The 23,039-nt window shown below is 46.8% G+C and overlaps 21 non-coding genes and 4 pseudogenes across 21 annotated transcripts; 16 read left to right on the plus strand and 9 right to left on the minus strand.

Moving 5' to 3' along the window:
* Window positions 1-272: 272 nt before the first annotated feature.
* Window positions 273-435, minus strand: LOC135026564 (U1 spliceosomal RNA). Its single transcript, XR_010223178.1, has one exon. It is a non-coding gene; the product is annotated as a U1 spliceosomal RNA (small nuclear RNA).
* Window positions 436-587: 152 nt separating this feature from the next.
* On the minus strand, window positions 588-751 carry LOC135026480 (U1 spliceosomal RNA). The gene has a single exon (XR_010223097.1). It is a non-coding gene; the product is annotated as a U1 spliceosomal RNA (small nuclear RNA).
* Window positions 752-1,426: 675 nt separating this feature from the next.
* Window positions 1,427-1,589, minus strand: LOC135026526 (U1 spliceosomal RNA). The gene has a single exon (XR_010223143.1). It is a non-coding gene; the product is annotated as a U1 spliceosomal RNA (small nuclear RNA).
* Window positions 1,590-1,741: 152 nt separating this feature from the next.
* On the minus strand, window positions 1,742-1,905 carry LOC135026481 (U1 spliceosomal RNA). Its single transcript, XR_010223098.1, has one exon. It is a non-coding gene; the product is annotated as a U1 spliceosomal RNA (small nuclear RNA).
* Window positions 1,906-2,497: 592 nt separating this feature from the next.
* LOC135026606 (U1 spliceosomal RNA) lies at window positions 2,498-2,625 on the minus strand (annotated as a pseudogene).
* A 144-nt stretch (window positions 2,626-2,769) lies between these two features.
* LOC135026631 (U5 spliceosomal RNA) lies at window positions 2,770-2,885 on the plus strand. The gene has a single exon (XR_010223228.1). It is a non-coding gene; the product is annotated as a U5 spliceosomal RNA (small nuclear RNA).
* Window positions 2,886-3,155: 270 nt separating this feature from the next.
* Window positions 3,156-3,271, plus strand: LOC135026640 (U5 spliceosomal RNA). Its single transcript, XR_010223236.1, has one exon. It is a non-coding gene; the product is annotated as a U5 spliceosomal RNA (small nuclear RNA).
* Window positions 3,272-3,535: 264 nt separating this feature from the next.
* Window positions 3,536-3,651, plus strand: LOC135026622 (U5 spliceosomal RNA). Its single transcript, XR_010223219.1, has one exon. It is a non-coding gene; the product is annotated as a U5 spliceosomal RNA (small nuclear RNA).
* A 274-nt stretch (window positions 3,652-3,925) lies between these two features.
* LOC135026623 (U5 spliceosomal RNA) lies at window positions 3,926-4,041 on the plus strand. The gene has a single exon (XR_010223220.1). It is a non-coding gene; the product is annotated as a U5 spliceosomal RNA (small nuclear RNA).
* A 276-nt stretch (window positions 4,042-4,317) lies between these two features.
* LOC135026632 (U5 spliceosomal RNA) lies at window positions 4,318-4,433 on the plus strand. The gene has a single exon (XR_010223229.1). It is a non-coding gene; the product is annotated as a U5 spliceosomal RNA (small nuclear RNA).
* Window positions 4,434-4,707: 274 nt separating this feature from the next.
* Window positions 4,708-4,823, plus strand: LOC135026626 (U5 spliceosomal RNA). The gene has a single exon (XR_010223223.1). It is a non-coding gene; the product is annotated as a U5 spliceosomal RNA (small nuclear RNA).
* Window positions 4,824-5,098: 275 nt separating this feature from the next.
* On the plus strand, window positions 5,099-5,214 carry LOC135026648 (U5 spliceosomal RNA). Its single transcript, XR_010223244.1, has one exon. It is a non-coding gene; the product is annotated as a U5 spliceosomal RNA (small nuclear RNA).
* A 5,367-nt stretch (window positions 5,215-10,581) lies between these two features.
* On the minus strand, window positions 10,582-10,655 carry TRNAN-AUU (transfer RNA asparagine (anticodon AUU)). Its single transcript has one exon. It is a non-coding gene; the product is annotated as a tRNA-Asn (tRNA).
* Window positions 10,656-11,959: 1,304 nt separating this feature from the next.
* LOC135026592 (U1 spliceosomal RNA) lies at window positions 11,960-12,123 on the plus strand. The gene has a single exon (XR_010223196.1). It is a non-coding gene; the product is annotated as a U1 spliceosomal RNA (small nuclear RNA).
* A 152-nt stretch (window positions 12,124-12,275) lies between these two features.
* LOC135026533 (U1 spliceosomal RNA) lies at window positions 12,276-12,417 on the plus strand (annotated as a pseudogene).
* Window positions 12,418-13,109: 692 nt separating this feature from the next.
* On the plus strand, window positions 13,110-13,273 carry LOC135026568 (U1 spliceosomal RNA). Its single transcript, XR_010223181.1, has one exon. It is a non-coding gene; the product is annotated as a U1 spliceosomal RNA (small nuclear RNA).
* A 152-nt stretch (window positions 13,274-13,425) lies between these two features.
* Window positions 13,426-13,567, plus strand: LOC135026566 (U1 spliceosomal RNA; annotated as a pseudogene).
* Window positions 13,568-14,259: 692 nt separating this feature from the next.
* Window positions 14,260-14,423, plus strand: LOC135026452 (U1 spliceosomal RNA). Its single transcript, XR_010223070.1, has one exon. It is a non-coding gene; the product is annotated as a U1 spliceosomal RNA (small nuclear RNA).
* A 3,303-nt stretch (window positions 14,424-17,726) lies between these two features.
* On the minus strand, window positions 17,727-17,889 carry LOC135026578 (U1 spliceosomal RNA). The gene has a single exon (XR_010223188.1). It is a non-coding gene; the product is annotated as a U1 spliceosomal RNA (small nuclear RNA).
* A 152-nt stretch (window positions 17,890-18,041) lies between these two features.
* On the minus strand, window positions 18,042-18,205 carry LOC135026497 (U1 spliceosomal RNA). Its single transcript, XR_010223114.1, has one exon. It is a non-coding gene; the product is annotated as a U1 spliceosomal RNA (small nuclear RNA).
* A 674-nt stretch (window positions 18,206-18,879) lies between these two features.
* On the minus strand, window positions 18,880-19,035 carry LOC135026608 (U1 spliceosomal RNA). Its single transcript, XR_010223206.1, has one exon. It is a non-coding gene; the product is annotated as a U1 spliceosomal RNA (small nuclear RNA).
* Window positions 19,036-21,396: 2,361 nt separating this feature from the next.
* On the plus strand, window positions 21,397-21,560 carry LOC135026458 (U1 spliceosomal RNA). Its single transcript, XR_010223075.1, has one exon. It is a non-coding gene; the product is annotated as a U1 spliceosomal RNA (small nuclear RNA).
* A 152-nt stretch (window positions 21,561-21,712) lies between these two features.
* LOC135026584 (U1 spliceosomal RNA) lies at window positions 21,713-21,847 on the plus strand (annotated as a pseudogene).
* A 702-nt stretch (window positions 21,848-22,549) lies between these two features.
* LOC135026667 (U1 spliceosomal RNA) lies at window positions 22,550-22,713 on the plus strand. The gene has a single exon (XR_010223264.1). It is a non-coding gene; the product is annotated as a U1 spliceosomal RNA (small nuclear RNA).
* A 152-nt stretch (window positions 22,714-22,865) lies between these two features.
* On the plus strand, window positions 22,866-23,028 carry LOC135026590 (U1 spliceosomal RNA). The gene has a single exon (XR_010223195.1). It is a non-coding gene; the product is annotated as a U1 spliceosomal RNA (small nuclear RNA).
* The last annotated feature ends 11 nt before the right edge of the window (window positions 23,029-23,039 follow it).

Genomic DNA, 23,039 nt, shown 5'->3' on the forward strand with positions numbered 1-23,039 from the left:
CTCATGTTGGCTATGCCCCAGCCCCTGAAGCATTCAAGCTGATTTCTTACAGCAGCTGGGCACTGTAACAGCTCCAGAGCTGCTCTGTAAGGCAACTAAAAGGGTGTGGGCCCTGCAGCACTACCTGTAGTTCGCATTGTGCGTTGGAAGGCACAAAGTAAGCAGACGGGAGAAGTCAGGATAGTGCGCAAGGGCATAGAAGGGAGTGGCTCCAGAAAAGAGAAGTGGAAACAGACAGCAAACTAGGCTGGAGAGAGACCTGAGACAAAGAGATCTGAATTATACGAGAGCCGACCAGGGGAAACACAAATTATGCAATCAAGTTTCCCACATTTGGGGAAATCACAGGAGCAGCACACCCAGAGTGCAATGGGTGAGCCTTGCCCTGGGAGAAGCACCTTCATGATCATAGTATCTCACCTGGCAGGTAAGTAGGAGTTGGGCTAGAGCTGGGGAGGGTCACTGCTCGGGCACCCCCCTGTCAAGTGAAGGAGATCCAACTGAGGCAGCACAAGGGAACTCTCGAAAGAAGAACAAGGCTAGAGGAATATATGAGACAAAGAAATCTGACTTTTACCAGAGCTGACCAGAGGAAAACACAAACACAGTCCCCCACTACCACAAAAAATGCAGGCGAGTTTCCCACATTTGGGGAAATCACAGGGGTCAGCATACCCAGAATGCAATGAATGAACCTCACCCTGGGTGAACAATCTTCATGACCATGGTGTCTCCTATGCAAAATAAGTATGATTTGGGATAGGGCTGGGAGGGCCGCTGCTCAGGCACATCTCTGTCAAGTAAAGGAGATTCAACTGAGGCAGCACAAGGGAACTCTCATCTGGGGACAACAACTGCAGGGAGAACACATATTTTCAGATGAACATGGGAGGGCAGAAGGCTGCCTAATACTGAAGCACCCCCAAACAACAAACCAAATGCAACAACTAGTGCAAGCATTCCTGGGGCAAGGCCTGCAGCAGATGGATTTGCATATGGTGATGTCATCCAAGCAGTGGGTCAAAGTTGGCTTCAACCCTCATCTGCATATGAAAAGAGAAAAGGGGCGTGCAGGGCATGGCGGCCTTTTGCGGTGCTTGGATTACCCCTAGTTCGCATTAAACACCCCCACCCACCTTTGGTGTGGGGCTCATGTTGGCCATGCCCCATCCCCTGAAGCATTCAAGCTGATTTCTTGCAGCAGCTGGGCACTGTAACAGCTCCAGAGCTGCTCTTTAAGGCAAGTAAAAGATTGTGTGGGCCCTGCAGCACTACCTGTAGTTTGCATTGTGCATTGGAAGGCACAAAGTAAGCAGACGGGAGGAGAAGTCAGGATAGTGCACAAGGGTATAGAAGGGAGGGGCTCAAGATAAAAGAAGTGGAAACAGACAGCAAACTAGGCTGGAGAAAGACCTGAGACAAAGAGATCTGAATTATACGAGAGCCGACCAGAGGAAACACAAATTATGCAGTCAAGTGTCCCACATTTGGGGAAATCGTAGGAGCAGCACACCCAGAGTGCAATGGGTGAGCCTTGCCCTGGGAGAAGCACCTTCCTGATCATAGTATCTCACCTGGCAGGTAAGTAGGAGTTGGGCTAGAGCTGGGGAGGGTCACTGCTCGGGCACCCCCCTGTCAAGTGAAGGAGATCCAACTGAGGCAGCACAAGGGAACTCTCGAAAGAAGAACAAGGCTAGAGGAATATATGAGACAAAGAAATCTGACTTTTACCAGAGCTGACCAGAGGAAAACACAAACACAGTCCCCCACTACCACAAAAAATGCAGGCGAGTTTCCCACATTTGGGGAAATCACAGGGGTCAGCATACCCAGAATGCAATGAATGAACCTCACCCTGGGTGAACAATCTTCATGACCATGGTGTCTCCTATGCAAAATAAGTATGATTTGGGATAGGGCTGGGAGGGCCGCTGCTCAGGCACATCTCTGTCAAGTAAAGGAGATTCAACTGAGGCAGCACAAGGGAACTCTCATCTGGGGACAACAACTGCAGGGAGAACACATATTTTCAGATGAACATGGGAGGGCAGAAGGCTGCCTAATACTGAAGCACCCCCAAACAACAAACCAAATGCAACAACTAGTGCAAGCATTCCTGGGGGAAGTTCTGCAGAAGACGGATTTGCATACGGTGATGTCATCCAAGCAGTGGGCCAAAGTTGGCTGGAACCCTCATCTGCATATGAAAAGAGAAAAGGGGTATGCAGGGCATGGCGGCCTTTTGCGGCGCTTGGATGACCCTTAGTTCGCATTAAACACCCCCACCCTCCTTCGGTGTGGGGCTCATGTTGGCCATGCCCCATCCCCTGAAGCATTCAAGCTGATTTCTTGCAGCAGCTTGGCACTGTATCAGCTCCAGAGCTGCTCTGTAAGGCAAGTAAAAGGGTGTGGGCCCTGCAGCACTACCTGTAGTTTGCATTGTGCATTGGAAGGCACAAAGTAAGCAGACAGGAGGAGAAGTCAGGATAGTGCACAAGGGTATAAAAGCGAGTTTCCCACATTTGGGAAAATCACAGGGGTCAGCATACCCAGAATGCAATGAATGAACCTCACCCTGGGAGAACAATCTTCATGACCATGGTATCTCCTATGCAAAATAAGTATGATTTGGGATAGGGCTGGGGAGGGCCGCTGCTCAGGCACATCTCTGTCAAGTAAAGGAGATTCAACTGAGGCAGCACAAGGGAACTCTCATCTGGGGACAACAACTGCAGGGAGAACACATATTTTCAGATAAAAATCTTGGTCATGCTCTGGTTTCTCTTCAGAACGAACAAATCTTTCGCCTTTTATTAAAGATTTCCGTGGAGAGGAGCAAAACCGAGTTTTATCTCAATTTTTGCATGCCCCATCTTTTTGGGGTTTCTTTTATCGGTTTAAAGATAGAATGAGTGTGCTTTAATGTAAGCTCATTTGCATAGAAATGACAGTAAATGTTTGTTTCTTTTCAAACAGAACTTTCTTGACCATGCTACTTGCTTGAAAGATCTGGGAGCACATGGAATACAGTACAAACCATGCTTATAGCAAGGAGAAGCCAGGTGAGAAATCTGCTTACTTTCAAGTTGGGCGCTCACTTTGATCTGAATGAGGACTGCTGGCACAGCATTTAGGCGACAGGTGGAATCTTGGTCATGCTCTGGTTTCTCTTCAGAACGAACAAATCTTTCGCCTTTTATTAAAGATTTCTGTGGAGAGGAGCAAAACTGAGTTTTATCTCAATTTTTGCATGCCCCATATTATTGGGGTTTCTTTTATCAGTTTCTTGTTAGCTTTAATGTAAGTTTATTTGCATAACAATGACTATAAATGTCTGTTTCTTTTCAAGCAGAACTTTCTTGACCATTCTAATTGCTTGAAAGATCTGGGAGCACATGGAAAAGAGTACAAACCATGCTTATAGCAAGGGGAAGCCTGGTGAGAAATCTGCTTTCTTTCTTTCAAATTGGGTGCTCACTTTGCGCTGAATGAGGACTGCTGGCATGGCACTCAGGTGACAGGTGGAATCTTAGTCATACTCTGGTTTCTCTTCAAAACGAACAGATCTTTCGCCTTTTACTAAAGATTTCCGTGGAGAGGAGCAAAACTGAGTTTTATCTCAATTTTTGCATGCTCCGTCTTATTGGGGTTTCTTTTATCGGTTTAAAGATAGAACGAGTGTGCTTTAATGTAAGCTCATTTGCATAGAAATGACAGTAAATGTTTGTTTCTTTTCAAACAGAACTTTCTTGACTATACTAAATGCTTGAAAGATCTGGGAGCACATGGAAAAGAGTACAAACCATGTTTATAGCAAGGGGAAGCCTGGTGAGAAATCTGCTTTCTTTCTTTCAAATTGGGTGCTCACTTTGAGCTGAATGAGGACTGCTGGCATGGCACTCAGGCGACAGGTGGAATCTTGGTCATGTTCTGGTTTCTCTTCAGAACGAACAAATCTTTCGCCTTTTACTAAAGATTTCCGTGGAGAGGAGCAAAACTGAGTTTTATCTCAATTTTTGCATGCCCCATCTTATTGGGATTTTATTTTATCGGTTTAAAGATAGAACGAGTGTGCTTTAATGTAAGCTCATTTGCATAGAAATGACAGTAAATGTTTGTTTCTTTTCAAACAGAACTTTCTTGACCACACTAATTGCTTGAAAGATCTGGGAGCACATGGAAAAAGAGTACAAACCATGTTTATAGCAAGGGGAAGCCTGGTGAGAAATCTGCTTTCTTTCTTTCAAATTGGGTGCTCACTTTGAGCTGAATGAGGATTGCTGGCATGGCACTCAGGCGACAGGTGGAATCTTGGTCATGCTCTGGTTTCTCTTCAAAACGAACAGATCTTTTGCCTTTTACTAAAGATTTCCGTGGAGAGGAGCAAAACTGAGTTTTATCTCAATTTTTGCATGCTCCGTCTTATTGGGGTTTCTTTTATCGGTTTAAAGATAGAACGAGTGTGCTTTAATGTAAGCTCATTTGCATAGAAATGACAGTAAATGTTTGTTTCTTTTCAAACAGAACTTTCTTGACTATACTAATTGCTTGAAAGATCTGGGAGCACATGGAAAAGAGTACAAACCATGTTTATAGCAAGGGGAAGCCTGGTGAGAAATCTGCTTTCTTTCTTTCAAATTGGGTGCTCACTTTGAGCTGAATGAGGACTGCTGGCAAGGCACTCAGGCGACAGGTGGAATCTTGGTCATGTTCTGGTTTCTCTTCAGAACGAACAGATCTTTCGCCTTTTACTAAAGATTTCCGTGGAGAGGAGCAAAACTGAGTTTTATCTCAATTTTTGCATGCCCCATCTTATTGGGGTTTTATTTTATCGGTTTAAAGATAGAACGAGTGTGCTTTAATGTAAGCTCATTTGCATAGAAATGACAGTAAATGTTTGTTTCTTTTCAAACAGAACTTTCTTGACCACACTAATTGCTTGAAAGATCTGGGAGCACATGGAAAAGAGTACAAACCATGTTTATAGCAAGGGGAAGCCTGGTGAGAAATCTGCTTTCTTTCATTCAAATTGGGTGCTCACTTTCAGCTGAATGAGAACTGCTGGCATGGCACTCAGGCGACAGGTGGAATCTTGGTCATGCTCTGGTTTCTCTTCAGAACTAACAAATATTTCGCCTTTTATTAAAGATTTCCGTGGAGAGGAGCAAAACTGAGTTTTATCTCAATTTTTGCATGCCCCATATTATTGGGGTTTCTTTTATCAGTTTAAAGACAGAACGAGTGTGCTTTCTTGTTAGCTTTAATGTAAGTTTATTTGCATAACAATGACAGTAAATGTTGTTTCTTTTCAAACAGAACTTTCTTGACCATGCTACTTGCTTAAAGGTCTGGGAGCACATGGAAAACAGTACAAACCATGCAGTATCACAAGAGCCTTTATTTGATCTTTCATGAAGATAGAGCAGAATTGAGGACACGTCAACAATTTCTGCCGAAGGTGGTTCATCTTTCCACATGGTGCCTTTGGCCACTGACACCTTCGTTGAGTCAAAGTCTCTGGCTGTGGTCAGAACTTTGAAAATGTATGTCACCAGAACGGTTCAGATTAGGAAAACAGAGGCTCTGTTTGTCCTGTATGCTCCCAACAGGATTTGGTGTCCTGCTTCCATGCAGACCATTATGCGCTGGATCTGTGGTAAGATTCAGCATGCTCGTTCCACGGCAGGATTGCCGTTACTGAAGTAGGTGAAGACCCATTCTACTAGAAAGGTGGGTTCATCCTTGGCAGCTGGTCGGGGAGTCTCGGCATTGCAACTTTGCCGAGCAGCTATTTAGTAAACACTTTTGCTAAGTTTTACAAGTTTGATACCTTGGCTGATGATAACCTTAAGTTGGGTCATTCGGTGCTGCAGAGTCGTACGCACTCTCCCACCCGTTCAAGAGCTTTGGTATAACCCCATGGTTCTTAATGTGACCCCAGCATCCTCTAGGTCGTATGAGAAAATAGGATTTTAATACCTACCGGTAAATCCTTTTCTCTTAGTCTGTAGAGGATGCTGGGCACCCGTCCCAGTCCATACTGTGTCTGCAGTTATTACTTGTGGTTATACACATGTTGTGTTATGGTTCTGGTCAGCTTTTTGCTGCAATTGTTCATGCCGTTGGCTTGTGTTCTGTTGAATGCCACGTTCTGCGGCATGTTTAAGGTGTGAGCTGGTAAGATGCTCACCTTAGTTTAACAATAAATCCTTTCCTCGAAATGTCCGTCTCCCTGGGCACAGTTCCTATAACTGGAGTCTGGAGGAGGGGCATAGAGGGAGGAGCCAGTTCACACCCTTTGAAAGTCTTAAAGTGCCCATGTCTCTTGCGGATCCCGTCTATACCCCATGGTTCTTAATGTGACCCCAGCATCCTCTACGGACTAAGAGAAAAGAATGCCCTTGCGCACTATCCTGACTTCTCCTCCCGTCTGCTTACTTTGTGCCTTCCAACGCACAATGCGAACTACAGGTGGTGCTGCAGGGCCCACACCCTTTTACTTGCCTTACAGAACAGCTCTGGAGCTGTTACAGTGCCCAGCTGCTGCAAGAAATCAGCTTGAATGCTTCAGGGGATGGGGCATGGCCAACATGAGCCCCACACCAAAGGAGGGTGGGGGTGTTTAATGTGAACTAGGGGTCATCCAAGCACTGCAAAAGGCCGCCATGCCCTGCATGCCCCTTTTCTCTTTTCATATGCAGATGAGGGTTCCAGTCAACTTTGGCCCACTGCTTGGATAACATCACCGTATGCAAATCCGTCTGCTGCAGACCTTCCCCCAGGAATGCTTGTACTAGTTGTTGCATATGGTGCTTCAGTATTAGGCAGCCTTCCGCCCTCCCATGTTCATCTGAAAAGATGTGGTCTCCCTGCAGTTGTTGTCCCCAGACGAGAGTTCCCTTGTGCTTCCTCAGTTGAATCTCCTTAACTTGACGGGGGAGGTGCTGCCCGAGCAGCCCTCCCCAGCCCTATCCCAACTCATATTTATTTTGCATATGAGATCTCTTGATCATGAAGATTGTTCTCACAGGGTGAGGTTCATCCATTATATTTTAAAATAGGAAGGTACGAATTACATATTTGAATTGCATCTATGTGCTGGATTCAAATGTCCCCCCCCCCCCTTCCTTTCTCAATTGTGCCCGTCAGCAGCTATTCTAAGGTTGCTGCCAATGGGTGTGACACATTAATTTCTTCTGTGGGGTACACTGGACTCCACAAGGATTCACATTGGGGTGTAGAGTAGGATCTTGATCTGAGGCACCAACCGGCTCAAAGCTTTTGACTGTTCCCAAGAAGCTCAGTGCATTCTCCTCTATAACCCCGCTTCCATGAACAGGGAGCTCAGTTTGTAGTTGGTGCCTTCAGTAGCAGGCCAATTAACAGGGGCCTGCCTCAGGCAGCCTATTCTTAGCTATTAATTTTGACAAGAAAAGAAGAACTTGTTTTATGAGAATCTACAAGGGCTGCAGCAGGCTAGGTCTAATAGACATCTTTACTGCAGCTTCATCACTCCCAGCGGCGCTGTATACTCCCGTGCCCTGGTTGCTGGGTCACTGCAGCGGAGGCTCCGGTTTCATCCTAAGGTCAGTCACACACACACCACCCTTCCGGATCACGAGGCCGCTGCTGAAGGGGAGCGAGGCCGTAGGGGGTGGGCCGTGTGCGCACTGCGGTGGACACTGATTACTGGGCAGCCGCTCCACTAGCCACCAGTTACAGTTAAGGAGCACAGGTCTGGGGGTTTTTCTCCTATATTAACCCAATTTTGTACTGCCCGCAGCGCATTGTGATAGGTAATAGGGCCTGATTCAGGTTGGATTGCAATCACAATAAGCGATCCAACTGCAAAAATTGCTAAGAGCATACGCATGTGCCTGCATTTTCTGCGGCACCCCGCAGAGAATGTGATCGCCTCTGCCTGTCAATCGGGGCGGGGAAGGGGGGGAGAGGTGGGTCAGCAACACTCCATTTCCAAGTCAGGGATGGAGCGGTGCGGGGGCAAGGCTTCAAAATGGGGTCTGCAACGGAGGAGACACAGGGGGCGTGGTCACAGCGACTGTATGACATCACATTCAGCCGCTGTGATCACAAAAATGGTGGCGGCTTCCTGCGCGCACATACAGTCTGCACCAGCAGGAGCCTACACCATTTTTTATGATCACGCTGAACTGCAGTGCGACTGCAATTACAGCATGGTCAAGAAGGGAGGCGTCATGCTGGGTGGCCATGCCCTGTCACTTTGCAGGAGACAGCACCGCTCACACACTAGTCCCCGGGTGCAGCCCCCAACCCCCGGGACACCCGGAGCAACAAAATGTAGATTCAGGCCACCAGGCCACGCCCCTACCTATGAAACCATGCCTCCTTTTTACCATTGCACTGCTTATCTGCGCGCACTGCATTACAATCTCCCTCGCCACCTCTCTGGGTGTCACCAGTGATAGTGACACCTCTGCCATGCTTGTAGCAGCTGGTCCTAAGATCTACGCCTCAAACCCTGAGTGTTTGCCCTTGTGACTTGTTGATCATCATAGCGAAGCAGATGCTTACAGAAAACTGCAGGGGCTTAGATTGAAAATAAAAAAATTGATAGGGTATAAGGTAGAGAGGAGCGGGTTCGGTTCTCCGAGAACCGAATTCCCCACGAACTCCACGTGGTTTACACTGGTCCGAGGCAGGCTCGGTTGTTCCCGCCTGACTCGGAAAACCTGAACAAGGGAAAATGTCATCATCCCGCTGTCGGATTCTCGCGAGATTCGGATTCCATATAAAGAGCTGCGCGTTGCTGCCATTTTTACTCGTGCATTGAAGAGAGAGCGGAGAGGACGTGGCTATGTTCTCTCAGTGGAAATCTCAATATCAGTGCTCAGTATCAGTGGTTACTTATTGCTGCTCAGTAATACTAGTAGTGTGTCTCTCCTGCTCAGTGTCAGTTCTCAGTAGTATCCTCATCAGTGCTCAGTATCACTGTTCATTGTCTTGTGCTGCATTGTGTTGCTCAGCATAATACAGTACATTACTAATAGTCCAGTGCTGCATCTTGCTGCTCAGTGTCAGTTCTAGTATCCTCATCAGTGCTCACTATCACTGCTCATTGCATTGTGGTGTTCTGTATACTACAATAACATAGTAATATAGTAACATAGTTTTTGAGGTTGAATAGAGGCAAATTGCCCATCGTGTTCAACCTGTTTTAAGTTGTGATGATTCTACATACTTGCTGAATAATGTTTTATGACTAGTTAGCTACTATAACTCATGTTACCCCCGGATTAACCATGTTGATATTTTAAGTATTATAACCTTGGATAGCTTTTTCATTCAGAAATGTATCCATTCCTTTTTTAAATCCATTTACAGAGTCCGCCATTACCACCTTCCCTGGCAGGGAATTCCACATCCTGATTGCCCTAACAGTGAAGAAACCTTTCCTCCATTGCGTTCTGAACTTTCCTCCAGTCGCAGCGAGTGACCACGTGTTCTTTTAATAAATAATTCCTCTGATAACTCTTTGTTATGTATCTTTACATATTTGAAGATATTAATAATATCTCCTCTTAGGCACCTCTTTTCTAGTGTATAAATATTCAGCCTAGTAAGTCTTTCCTTATAGTCCAGTACTTTAAGGCCTTTAATCAATTTAGTCTTCAGGATCTCTGACACTTCCATGAGCAGCAGAGTAGTGCAATGGAAGCATGCTGGGCCCATAACCCAGAGGTCGATTGATCGAAACTATCCTCTGCTATGTGCATTTTTTTTTTTATAATTAAAGTAATCAAAAACTGGGATTGATATTTTGGCACTTTTATTTTTACTTAAAGTACAATAACTTTTATCATTTTAATTTGTTTTAATAGTATATTGACAGCATTGTTTTCTTTAAAAAATCAACTTAATTTTCTTTACCCTATTACTGAAATGGTAATTGACAAAAACAAACTACATTGTCACCAGAAGAGCAATGCAAAATGTACAAGTGATATATGAAAATCATCTTCCATCTTGAATTTCAATGATGCATTGGGACAACAATTTGTGAGAAACATCTTCACCCATAAAGAAAGATTTTCTTAATTCCTTACCTGTGTGCTGATTAGATATCACCTTGTTTTCACATTAAACAGACTTCCCCATGAGGAAGCAGCAAGGATGCAGTGACGTTTCCTGGTGTCAACCTGTATTATTTCAGTAGACATTGAAATGAGGATGCATCTTTGATGCCTTTCCAATGAAGCAAGTTTAATTCAGTAATAGGTGAAAAACCATTCCTACAAAGGTGTTAATCAGAGACTTGGCTTTGTGGACACTTTTCAGAGAGCAAATTTGTTAGCATAAACATAAAATCAGAAAATGAAGAGCTGTTTAATCACTCAATTGGACTTTTCTGCCAGCATAATTTTTTTTCTCTGCAACTCACTGCTAAATTGTGCTTCCTAGCTGTTTTTTTATAAAATCACTTAATCAAATCTAACTCTGATTACATCAGAGAAGGCCAGGTACCCTACACCATAAGGGGGGTTTTTGAAATTTTGACTTGTCTACTTAAAGATCACCAAAATCTGATTACAAGGTCAATTACATCCCTGGGTGGGATTGAACCACCAACCTTTTGGTTAATAGCCAAACATGCTAACCGATTGCGCCACAGAGACACCTTGCGAAAGTCAATACTGACAAAGGCTAATAAGCATTCATCTAGAACGTTTCCTAGAAAAACTTTAAAAAGTCAATAATCTGGAGAATTTTTGTAAGAAACACATTGGTACTTTCCCATGATGAGTGAGTGCTTCAGGATTTCTTGCACTTACATGGGCTATTAACCAAAAGGTTGGTGGTTCAATCCCACCCAGGGATGTAATTGACCTTGTCATCAGATTTTGGTGATCTTTAAGTAGACAAGTCAAAATTTCAAACCCCCTCTTATGGTGTAGGGTACCTGGCCTTCTCTGACGTAATCAGAGTTAGATTTAATTAAGTGATTTTATAAAAAACAGCTAGGAAGCACAATTTAGCAGTGGGTTGCAGAGAAAAAAATAACATTTTAAACCTACCGGTAATTTTTTTTTCTCGTAGTCCGTAGAGGATGATGGGGACTCCGTAAGGACCATGGGGGATAGACGGGCTCCGCAGCAGACATGGGCACTTTAAGAAAGACTTTAGATCTGGGTGTGCACTGGCTCCTCCCTCTATGCCCCTCCTCCATACCTCAGTTAGAGAAACTGTGCCCAGAGGAGACGGACAGTACGAGGAAAGGATTTTTGTTAATCCAAGGTCAAGATTCATACCAGCCACACCAATCACACCGTATAACTTGTGATATACTACCCAGTTAACAGTATGAAAACAACATAGCATCAGTCCAAGACCGATGAAAACTAACATATAACCCTTATGTAAGCAATAACTATATACAAGTCTTGCAGAAGTAGTCCGCACTTGGGACGGGCACCCAGCATCCTCTACGGACTACGAGAAAAAGATTTACCGGTAGGTTTAAAATCTTATTTTCTCTTACGTCCTAGAGGATGCTGGGGACTCCGTAAGGACCATGGGGATTATACCAAAGCTCCCAAACGGGCAGGAGAGTGCGGATGACTTTGCAGCACCGATTGAGCAAACAGGAGGTCCTCCTCAGCCAGGGTATCAAACTTATAGAACTTTGCAAAGGTGTTTGAACCAACTTTGACCCACTGCTTGGATGACATCACCATATGCAAATCCATCTGCGGCAGGCCTTCCCCCAGGAATGCTTGCACTAGTTGTTGCATTTGGTTTGTTGTTTGGGGGTGCTTCAGTATTAGGCAGCCTTCTGCCCTCCCATGTTCATCTGAAAATATGTGTTCTCCCTGCAGTTGTTGTCCCCAGATGAGAGTTCCCTTGTGCTGCCTCAGTTGAATCTCCTTTACTTGACAGAGATGTGCCTGAGCAGCGGCCCTCCCCAGCCCTATCCCAAATCATACTTATTTTGCATAGGAGATACCATGGTCATGAAGATTGTTCTCCCAGGGTTAGGTTAATTCATTGCATTCTGGGTATGCTGACCCCTGTGATTTCCCCAAATGTGGGAAACTCAACTGCATTATTTGTGGTAGTGGGGGACTGTGTTTGTGCTTTCCTCTGGTCAGCTCTGGTAAAAGTCAGATTTCTTTGTCTCAGATCTTCCTCTAGCCTTGTTCTTCTTTCGAGAGTTCCCTTGTGCTGCCTCAGTTGGATCTCCTTCACTTGACAGGGGGGTGCCCGAGCAGCGACCCTCCCCAGCTCTAGCCCAACTCCTACTTACCTGCCAGGTGAGATACTATGATCATGAAGATGCTTCTCCCAGGGCAAGGCTCACCCATTGCACTCTGGGTGTGCTGCCCCTGCGATTTCCCCAAATGTGGGAAACTTGACTGCATAATTTGTGTTTCCCCTGGTCGGCTCTCATATAATTCAGATCTCTTTGTCTCAGGTCTCTCTCCAGCCTAGTTTGCTGTCTGTTTCCACTTCTTTTTTCTTGAGCCCCTCCCTTCTATACCCTTGTGCACTATCCTGACTTCTCCCGTCTGCTTACTTTGTGCCTTCCAACGCACAATACAAACTACAGGTAGTGCTGCAGGGCCCACACCCTTTTACTTGCTTTACAGAGCAGCTCTGGAGCTGTTACAGTGCCCAGCTGCTGCAAGAAATCAGCTTGAATGCTTCAGGGGCTGGGGCATAGCCAACATGAGCCCCACACCGAAGGAGGGTGGAGGTGTTTAATGCGAACTAGGGGTCATCCAAGTGCCGCAAAAGGCCGCCATGCCCTGCACACCCCTTTATTCTTTTCATATGCAGACGAGGGTTGAAGCCAACTTTGACCCACTGCTTGGATGACATCACCATATTCAAATCCATCTGCTGCAGGCCTTCCCCCAGGAATGCTTGCACTAGTTGTTGCATTTGGTTTGTTGTTTGGGGGTGCTTCAGTATTAGGCAGCCTTCTGCCCTCCCATGTTCATCTGAAAATATGTGTTCTCCCTGCAGTTGTTGTCCCCAGATGAGAGTTCCCTTGTGCTGCCTCAGTTGAATCTCCTTTACTTGACAGAGATGTGCCTGAGCAGCGGCCCTCCCCAGCCCTATCCCAAATCATACTTATTTTGCATAGGAGATACCATGGTCATGAAGATTGTTCTCCCAGGGTTAGGTTCATTCATTGCATTCTGGGTATGCTGACCCCTGTGATTTCCCCAAATGTGGGAAACTCAACTGCATTATTTGTGGTAGTGGGGGACTGTGTTTGTGCTTTCCTCTGGTCAGCTCTGGTAAAAGTCAGATTTCTTTGTCTCAGATCTTCCTCTAGCCTTGTTCTTCTTTCGAGAGTTCCCTTGTGCTGCCTCAGTTGGATCTCCTTCACTTGACAGGGGGGTGCCCGAGCAGCGACCCTCCCCAGCTCTAGCCCAACTCCTACTTACCTGCCAGGTGAGATACTATGATCATGAAGATGCTTCTCCCAGGGCAAGGCTCACCCATTGCACTCTGGCTGTGCTGCCCCTGCGATTTCCCCAAATGTGGGAAACTTGACTGCATAATTTGTGTTTCCCCTGGTCGGCTCTCATATAATTCAGATCTCTTTGTCTCAGGTCTCTCTCCAGCCTAGTTTGCTGTCTGTTTCCACTTCTTTTTTCTTGAGCCCCTCCCTTCTATACCCTTGTGCACTATCCTGACTTCTCCCATCTGCTTACTTTGTGCCTTCCAACGCACAATGCAAACTACAGGTAGTGCTGCAGGGCCCACACCCTTTTACTTGCTTTACAGAGCAGCTCTGGAGCTGTTACAGTGCCCAGCTGCTGCAAGAAATCAGCTTGAATGCTTCAGGGGCTGGGGCATAGCCAACATGAGCCCCACACCGAAGGAGGGTGGAGGTGTTTAATGCGAACTAGGGGTCATCCAAGCGCCGCAAAAGGCCGCCATGCCCTGCACACCCCTTTTTTCTTTTCATATGCAGACGAGGGTTGAAGCCAACTTTGACCCACTGCTTGGATGACATCACCATATGCAAATCCATCTGCTGCAGGCCTTCCCCCAGGAATGCTTGCACTAGTAGTTGCATTTGGTTCGTTGTTTGGGGGTGCTTCAGTTTTAGGCAGCCTTCTGCCCTCCCATGTTCATCTGAAAATATGTGTTCTCCCTGCAGTTGTTGTCCCCAGATGAGAGTTCCCTTGTGCTGCCTCAGTTGAATCTCCTTTACTTGACAGAGATGTGCCTGAGCAGCGGCCCTCCCCAGCCCTATCCCAAATCATACTTATTTTGCATAGGAGATACCTTGGTCATGAAGATTGTTCTCCCAGGGTGAGGTTCATTCATTGCATTCTGGGTATGCTGACTCCTGTGATTTCCCCAAATGTGGGAAACTCGACTGCATTATTTGTGGTAGTGGGGGACTGTGTTTGTGCTTTCCTCTGGTCAGCTCTGGTAAAAGTCAGATTTCTTTGTCTCAGATCTTCCTCTAGCCTTGTTCTTCTTTCGAGAGTTCCCTTGTGCTGCCTCAGTTGGATCTCCTTCACTTGACAGGGGGTGCCCAAGCAGCAATCCTCCACAGCTCTAGCCCAACTCCTACTTACCTGCCAGGTGAGATACTATGATCTTCACTGTTAGGGCAATCAGGATGTGGAATTCCCTGCCAGGGAAGGTGGTAATGGCGGACTCTGTAATTGGATTTAAAAAAGGAATGGATACATTTCTGAATGAAAAAGCTATCCAAGGTTATAATACTTAAAATATCAACATGGTTAATCCGGGGGTAACATGAGTTGTAGTAGTTAACTAGTCATAAAACATTATTCAGCAAGTATGTAGAATCATCACAACTTAAAACAGGTTGAACACGATGGGCAATTTGCCTCTTTTCAACCTCAAAAACTATATTACTATATGTTACTATATTACTATGTTACTGTAGTATACAGAACACCACAATGTAATGAGCAGTGATAGTGAGCACTGATGAGGATACTAGAACTGACACTGAGCAGCAAGATGCAGCACTGGACTATTAGTAATGTACTGTAGTATGCTGAGCACCACAATGCAGCACAAGACAATGAGCAGTGATACTGAGCACTGATGAGGATACTACTGAGAACTGACACTGAGCAGGAGAGACACACTACTAGTATTACTGAGCAGCAATAAGTAACCACTGATACTGAGCACTGATATTGAGATTTCCACTGAGAGAACATAGCCACGTCCTCTCCGCTCCCTCTTCAATGCACGAGTAAAAATGGCGGCAACGCGCAGCTCTTTATATGAAATCCGAATCTCGCGAGAATCCGACAGCGGGATGATGACATTTTCCCTTGTTCAGGTTTTACGAGTCAGGCGGGAACAACCGAGCCTGCCTCGGACCAGTGTAAACCACGTGGAGTTCGTGGGGAATTCGGTTCTCGGAGAACCGAACCCGCTCCTCTCTACCTTATACCCATATATTTTTTTATTTTCAATCTAAGCCCCTGCAGTTTTCTGTAAGCATCTGCTTCGCTATGATGATCAACAAGTCACAAGGGCAAACACTCAGGGCTTGAGGCGTAGATCTTAGGACCAGCTGCTACAAGCATGGCAGAGGTGTCACTATCACTGGTGACACCCAGAGAGGTGGCGAAGGAGATTGTAATGCAGTGCGCGCAGATAAGCAGCGCAATGGTAAAAAGGAGGCATGGTTTCATAGCTAGGGGCGTGGCCTGGTGGCCTGAATCTACATTTTGTTGCTCCGGGTGTCCCGGGGGTTGGGGGCTGCACCCTGGGACTAGTGTGTGAGCGGTGCTGGCTCCTGCACAGTGACAGGACATGGCCACCCAGCATGACGCCTCCCTTCTTGACCAATCTGTAATTGCAGTCGCACTGCAGTTCAGCGTGATCATAAAAAATGGTGTAGCCTCCTGCTGGTGCAGACTGTATGTGCGCGCAGGAAGCCGCCACCATTTTTGTGATCACAGCGGCTGAATGTGATGTCATACAGCCGCTGTGACCACGCCCCCTGTGTCTCCTCCGTTGCAGACCCCATTTTGAAGCCTTGCCCCCGCACCGCTCCATCCCTGACTTGGAAATGGAGTGTTGCTGACCCCCCTCTCCCCCCCTGCCCCGATTGACAGGCAGAGGCGATCGCATTCTCTGCGGGGTGCCGCAGAAAATGCAGGCACATGCGTATGCTCTTAGCAATTTTTGCAGTTGGATCGCTTACTGTGATTGCAATCCAACCTGAATCAGGCCCTATTACCTATCACAATGCGCTGCGGGCAGTACAAAATTGGTTTAATATGGGAGAAAAAACCCCAGACCTGTGCTCCTTAACTGTACCTGGTGGCTCGTGGAGCGGCTGCCCAGTAATCAGTGTCCACGCCAGTGCGCACACGGTCCACCCCCTACGGCCACGCTCCCCTTCATCAGCGGCCTCGTGATCCGGAAGGGCGGTGCGTGTGTGACTGACCTTAGGAAGAAACCGGAGCCTCCGCTGCAGTGACCCAGCAACCAGGGCACGGGAGTATACAGCGCCGCTGGGAGTGATGAAGCTGCAGTAAAGATGTCTATTAGACCTAGCCTGCTGCAGCCCTTGTAGATTCTCATAAAAAAAGTTCTTATTTTCTTGTCAAAATTAATAGCTAAGAATAGGCTGCCTGAGGCAGGCCCCTGTTAAGTGGCCTGCTACTGAAGGCACCAACTACAAACTGAGCTCCCTGTTCATGGAAGCGGGGTTATAGAGGAGAATGCGCTGAGCATCTTGGGAACAGTCAAAAGCTTTGAGCCGGTTGGTGCCTCAGATCAAGATCCTACTCTACACCCCAATGTGAATCCTTGTGGAGTCCAGTGTACCCCACAGAAGAAATTAATGTGTCACACCCATTGGCAGCAACCTTAGAATAGCTGCTGACGGGCACAATTGAGAAAGGAAGGGGGGGGGACATTTGAATCCAGCACATAGATGCAATTCAAATATGTAATTTGAACCTTCCTATTTTAAAATATAATGGATGAACTTCACCCTGTGATAACAATCTTCATGATATAGAGATCTCATTTGCAAAATAAGTATGAGTTGGGATAGGGCTGGGGAGGGTGGCTGCTCGGGCAAGCCCCTCCCCCGTCAAGTTAAGGAGATTCAACTGAGGAAGCACAAGGGAACTCTCGTCTGGGGACAACAACTGCAGGGAGACCACATTTTTTCAGATGAACATGGGAGGGCGGAAGGCTGCCTAATACTGAAGCACCATCAAATATCAAACCATATGCAATAACTAGTACAAGCATTCCTGGGGGAAGGTCTGCAGGAGACGAATTTGCATACGGTGATGTCATCCAAGCAGTGGGCCAAAGTTGGCTGGAACCCTCATCTGCATATGAAAAGAGAAAAGGGTTATGCAGGGCATGGCGGCCTTTTGCGGCGCTTGGATGACCCCTAGTTCGCATTAAACACCTCCACCTTCCTTCGGTGTGGGGCTCATGTTGGCTATGCCCCAGCCCCTGAAGCATTCAAGCTGATTTCTTGCAGCAGCTGGGCACTGTAACAGCTCCAGAGCTGCTCTGTAAGGCAAATAAAAGGGTGTGGGCCCTGCAGCACTACCTGTAGTTCGCATTGTGCGTTGGAAGGCACAAAGTAAGCAGACGGGAGAAGTCAGGATAGTGCGCAAGGGCATAGAAGGGAGCGGCTCAAGAAAAGAGAAGTGGAAACAGACAGCAAACTAGGCTGGAGAGAGACCTGAGACAAAGAGATCTGAATTATACGAGAGCCGACCAGGGGAAACACAAATTATGCAGTCAAGTTTCCCATATTTGGGGAAATCGCAGGGGCAGCACACCCAGAGTGCAATGGTTGAGCCTTGCCCTGGGAGAAGCACCTTCAAGATCATAGTATCTCACCTGGCAGGTAAGTAGGAGTTGGGCTAGAGCTGGGGAGGGTCGCTGCTCGGGCACCCCCCTGTCAAGTGAAGGAGATCCAACTGAGGCAGCACAATGGAACTCTCGAAAGAAGAACAAGGCTAGAGGAAGATCTGAGACAAAGAAATCTGACTTTTACCAGAGCTGACCAGCGGAAAACACAAACACAGTCCCCAACTACCACAAATAATGCAGGCGAGTTTCCCACATTTGGGTAAATCACAGGGGTCAGCATACCCAGAATGCAATGAATGAACCTCACCCTGGGTGAACAATTTTCATGACCATGGTGTCTCCTATGCAAAATAAGTATGATTTGGGATAGGGCTGGGGAGGGCCGCTGCTCAGGCACATCTCTGTCAAGTAAAGGAGATTCAACTGAGGCAGCACAAGGGAACTCTCATATGGGGACAACAACTGCAGGGAGAACACATATTTTCAGATGAACATGGGAGGGCAGAAGGCTGCCTAATACTGAAGCACCCCCAAACAACAAACCAAATGCAACAACTAGTGCAAGCATTCCTGGGGGAAGGCCTGCAGCAGATGGATTTGCATATGGTGATGTTATCCAAGCAGTGGGTCAAAGTTGGCTTCAACCCTCATCTGCATATGAAAAGAGAAAAGGGGCGTGCAGGGCATGGCGGCCTTTTGCGGTGCTTGGATGACCCCTAGATCGCATTAAACACCCCCACCCTCCTTTGGTGTGGGGCTCATGTTGGCCATGCCCCATCCCATGAAGCATTCAAGCTGATTTCTTGCAGCAGCTGGGCACTGTAACAGCTCCAGAGCTGCTCTGTAAGGCAAGTAAAAGGGTGTGGGCCCTGCAGCACTACCTGTAGTTTGCATTGTGCATTGGAAGGCACAAAGTAAGCAGACGGGAGGAGAAGTCAGGATAGTGCACAAGGGTATAGAAGGGAGGGGCTCAAGAAAAAAGAAGTGGAAACAGAGAGCAAACTAGGCTGGAGAGAGACCTGAGACAAAGAGATCTGAATTATACGAGAGCCGACCAGAGGAAACACAAATTATGCAGTCAAGTGTCCCACATTTGGGGAAATCGTAGGAGCAGCACACCCAGTGTGCAATGGGTGAGCCTTGCCCTGGGAGAAGCACCTTCCTGATTATAGTATCTCACCTGGGTGTGCTGCCCCTGCGATTTCCCCAAATGTGGGAAACTTGACTGCATAATTTGTGTTTCCCCTGGTCGGCTCTCATATAATTCAGATCTCTTTGTCTCAGGTCTCTCTCCAGCCTAGTTTGCTGTCTGTTTCCACTTCTTTTTTCTTGAGCCCCTCCCTTCTATACCCTTGTGGACTATCCTGACTTCTCCTCCTGTCTGCTTACTTTGTGCCTTCCAATGCACAATGCAAACTACAGGTAGTGCTGCAGGGCCCACACCCTTTTACTTGCCTTACAGAGCAGCTCTGGAGCTGTTACAGTGCCAAGCTGCTGCAAGAAATCAGCTTGAATGCTTCAGGGGCTGGGGCATGGCCAACATGAGCCCCACACCGAAGGAGGGTGGGGGTGTTTAATGCGAACTAAGGGTCATCCAAGCGCCGCAAAAGGCCGCCATGCCCTGCATACCCCTTTTCTCTTTTCATATGCAGATGAGGGTTCCAGCCAACTTTGGCCCACTGCTTGGATGACATCACTATATGCATATCCGTCTTCTGCAGACCTTCCCCCAGGAATGCTTGTACTAGTTGTTGCATTTGGTTTGTTGTTTGGGGGTGCTTCAGTATTAGGCAGCCTTCTGCCCTCCCATGTTCATCTGAAAATATGTGTTCTCACTGCAGTTGTTGTCCCCAGATGAGAGTTCCCTTGTGCTGCCTCAGTTGAATCTCCTTTACTCTAAAACTTGTAAAACTTAGCAAAAGTGTTTACTAAATAGCTGCTCGGCAAAGTTGCAATGCCGAGACTCCCCGACCAGCTGCCCAGGATGAACCCACCTTTCTAGTAGAATGGGTCTTCACCTAATTCAGTAACGGCAATCCTGCCGTGGAATGAGCATGCTGAATCTTACCACAGATCCAGCGCATAATTGTCTACATGGAAGCAGGACACCCAATCCTGTTGGGAGCATACAGGACAAACAGAGCCTCTGTTTTCCTAATCTGAACCGTTCTGGTGACATAAATTTTCAAAGTTCTGACCACAGCCAGAGACTTTGACTCAACGAAGGTGTCAGTGGCCAAAGGCACCATGTGGAAAGATGAACCACCTTCGGCAGAAATAGTTGACGTGTCCTCAATTCTGCTCTATCTTCATGAAATATCAAATAAAGGCTCTTGTGATACTGCATGGTTTGTACTGTTTTCCATGTGCTCCCAGATCTTTCAAGCAAGAAGCATGGTCAAGAAAGTTCTGTTTGAAAAGAAACAACATTTACTGTCATTGTTATAGAATTTGGGAGAAAAAACAAGAAGAAATCTGCACTGTTGACGCACTGGACAGAATGAATGAATCATAAAATATAACCTTTATTAAGTATGTATTAAAATTGGATAAATATTAATATTATTATCCCAAACTGCAGTGAAACATAAAGGTTAAAATCACAGAACTAACATACATGTGCATAAGAAGAATAAAGAGATGTGAAAAAAAGGTTTAAAAAGCGTGTCCGTGTGTGATTATTTTTGAAGGCACAACCCTGGCGGGGTTGTTTATATAGATATATATGTTGCTAATAATCACTTTCTAGCGTAATGTTATTAAATAGCTGTTAGTATCTATGTCGTCAGGTACCACTGGGTCGTATCCTATATACTCCTGTGGGAAACTTGACTGCATAATTTGTGTTTCCCCTGGTCGGCTCTCGTATAATTCAGATCTCTTTGTCTCAGGTCTCTCTCCAGCCTAGTTTGCTGTCTGTTTCCACTTCTCTTTTCTTGAGCCGCTGCCTTCTATGCCCTTGTGCACTCTCCAGACTTCTCCTGTCTGCTTACTTTGTGCCTTCCAACGCACAATGCAAACTACAGGTAGTGCTGCAGGGCCCACACCCTTTTACTTGCCTTACAGAGCAGCTCTGGAGCTGTTACAGTGCCCAGCTGCAGCAAGAAATCAGCTTGAATGCTTCAGGGGCTGGGGCATAGCCAACATGAGCCCCACACCGACGGAGGGTGGAGGTGTTTAATGCAAACTAGGGGTCAGCCAAGCGCCGCAAAAGGCCGCCATGCCCTGCATGCCCCTTTTCTCTTTTCATATGCAGACGAGGGTTGAAGCCAACTTTGACCCACTGCTTGGATGACATCACCATATGCAAATCCATCTGCGGCAGGCCTTCCCCCAGGAATGCTTGCACTAGTTGTTGCATTTGGTTTGTTGTTTGGGGGTGCTTCAGTATTAGGCAGCCTTCTGCCCTCCCATGTTCATCTGAAAATATGTGTTCTCCCTGCAGTTGTTGTCCCCAGATGAGAGTTCCCTTGTGCTGCCTCAGTTGAATCTCCTTTACTTGACAGAGATGTGCCTGAGCAGCGGCCCTCCCCAGCCCTATCCCAAATCATACTTATTTTGCATAGGAGATACCATGGTCATGAAGATTGTTCTCCCAGGGTTAGGTTCATTCATTGCGTTCTGGGTATGCTGACCTCTGTGATTTCCCCAAATGTGGGAAACTCAACTGCATTATTTGTGGTAGTGGGGGACTGTGTTTGTGCTTTCCTCTGGTCAGCTCTGGTAAAAGTCAGATTTCTTTGTCTCAGATCTTCCTCTAGCCTTGTTCTTCTTTCAAGAGTTCCCTTGTGCTGCCTCAGTTGGATCTCCTTCACTTGACAGGGGGGTGCCCGAGCAGCGACCCTCCCCAGCTCTAGCCCAACTCCTACTTACCTGCCAGGTGAGATACTATGATCATGAAGTTGCTTCTCCCAGGGCAAGGCTCACCCATTGCACTCTGGGTGTGCTGCCCCTGCGATTTCCCCAAATATGGGAAACTTGATTGCATAATTTGTGTTTCCCCTAGTCGGCTCTCATATAATTCAGATCTCTTTGTCTCAGGTCTCTCTCCAGCCTAGTTTGCTGTCTGTTTCCACTTCTTTTTTCTTGAGCCCCTCCCTTCTATACCCTTGTGCACTATCCTGACTTCTCCTCCTGTCTGCTTACTTTGTGCCTTCCGATGCACAATGCAAACTACAGGTAGTGCTGCAGGGCCCACACCCTTTTACTTGCCTTACAGAGCAGCTCTGGAGCTGTTACAGTGCCAAGCTGCTGCAAGAAATCAGCTTGAATGCTTCAGGGGCTGGGGCATGGCCAACATGAGCCCCACACCGAAGTAGGGTGGGGGTGTTTAATGCGAACTAAGGGTCATCCAAGCGCCGCAAAAGGCCGCCATGCCCTGCATACCCCTTTTCTCTTTTCATATGCAGATGAGGGTTCCAGCCAACTTTGGCCCACTGCTTGGATGACATCACTGTATGCAAATCCGTCTTCTGCAGACCTTCCCCCAGGAATGCTTGTACTAGTTGTTGCATTTGGTTTGTTGTTTGGGGGTGCTTCAGTATTAGGCAGCCTTCTGCCCTCCCATGTTCATCTGAAAATATGTGTTCTCCCGGCAGTTGTTGTCCCCAGATGAGAGTTCCCTTGTGCTGCCTCAGTTGAATCTCCTTTACTTGACAGAGATGTGCCTGAGCAGCGGCCCTCCCCAGCCCTATCCCAAATCATACTTATTTTGCATAGGAGATACCATGGTCATAAAGATTGTTCTCCCAGGGTGAGGTTCATTCATTGCATTCTGGGTATGCTGACCCCTGTGATTTCCCCAAATGTGGGAAACTCAACTGCATTATTTGTGGTAGTGGGGGACTGTGTTTGTGTTTTCCTCTGGTCAGCTCTGGTAAAAGTCAGATTTCTTTGTCTCAGATCTTCCTCTAGCCTTGTTCTTCTTTCGAGAGTTCCATTGTGCTGCCTCAGTTTGATCTCCTTCACTTGACAGGGGGGTACCCGAGCAGCGACCCTCCCCAGCTCTAGCCCAACTCCTACATAACTGCCAGGTGAGATACTATGATCATGAAGGTGCTTCTCCCAGGGCAAGGCTCACCCATTGCACTCTGGGTGTGCTGCTCCTGCGATTTCCCCAAATGTGGGAAACTTGACTGCATAATTTGCGTTTCCCCTGGTCGGCTCTCGTATAATTCAGATCTCTTTGTCTC

This window comes from Pseudophryne corroboree, unplaced genomic scaffold (assembly GCF_028390025.1).
Source record: "Pseudophryne corroboree isolate aPseCor3 unplaced genomic scaffold, aPseCor3.hap2 scaffold_445, whole genome shotgun sequence".
NCBI lineage: Eukaryota > Metazoa > Chordata > Amphibia > Anura > Myobatrachidae > Pseudophryne > Pseudophryne corroboree.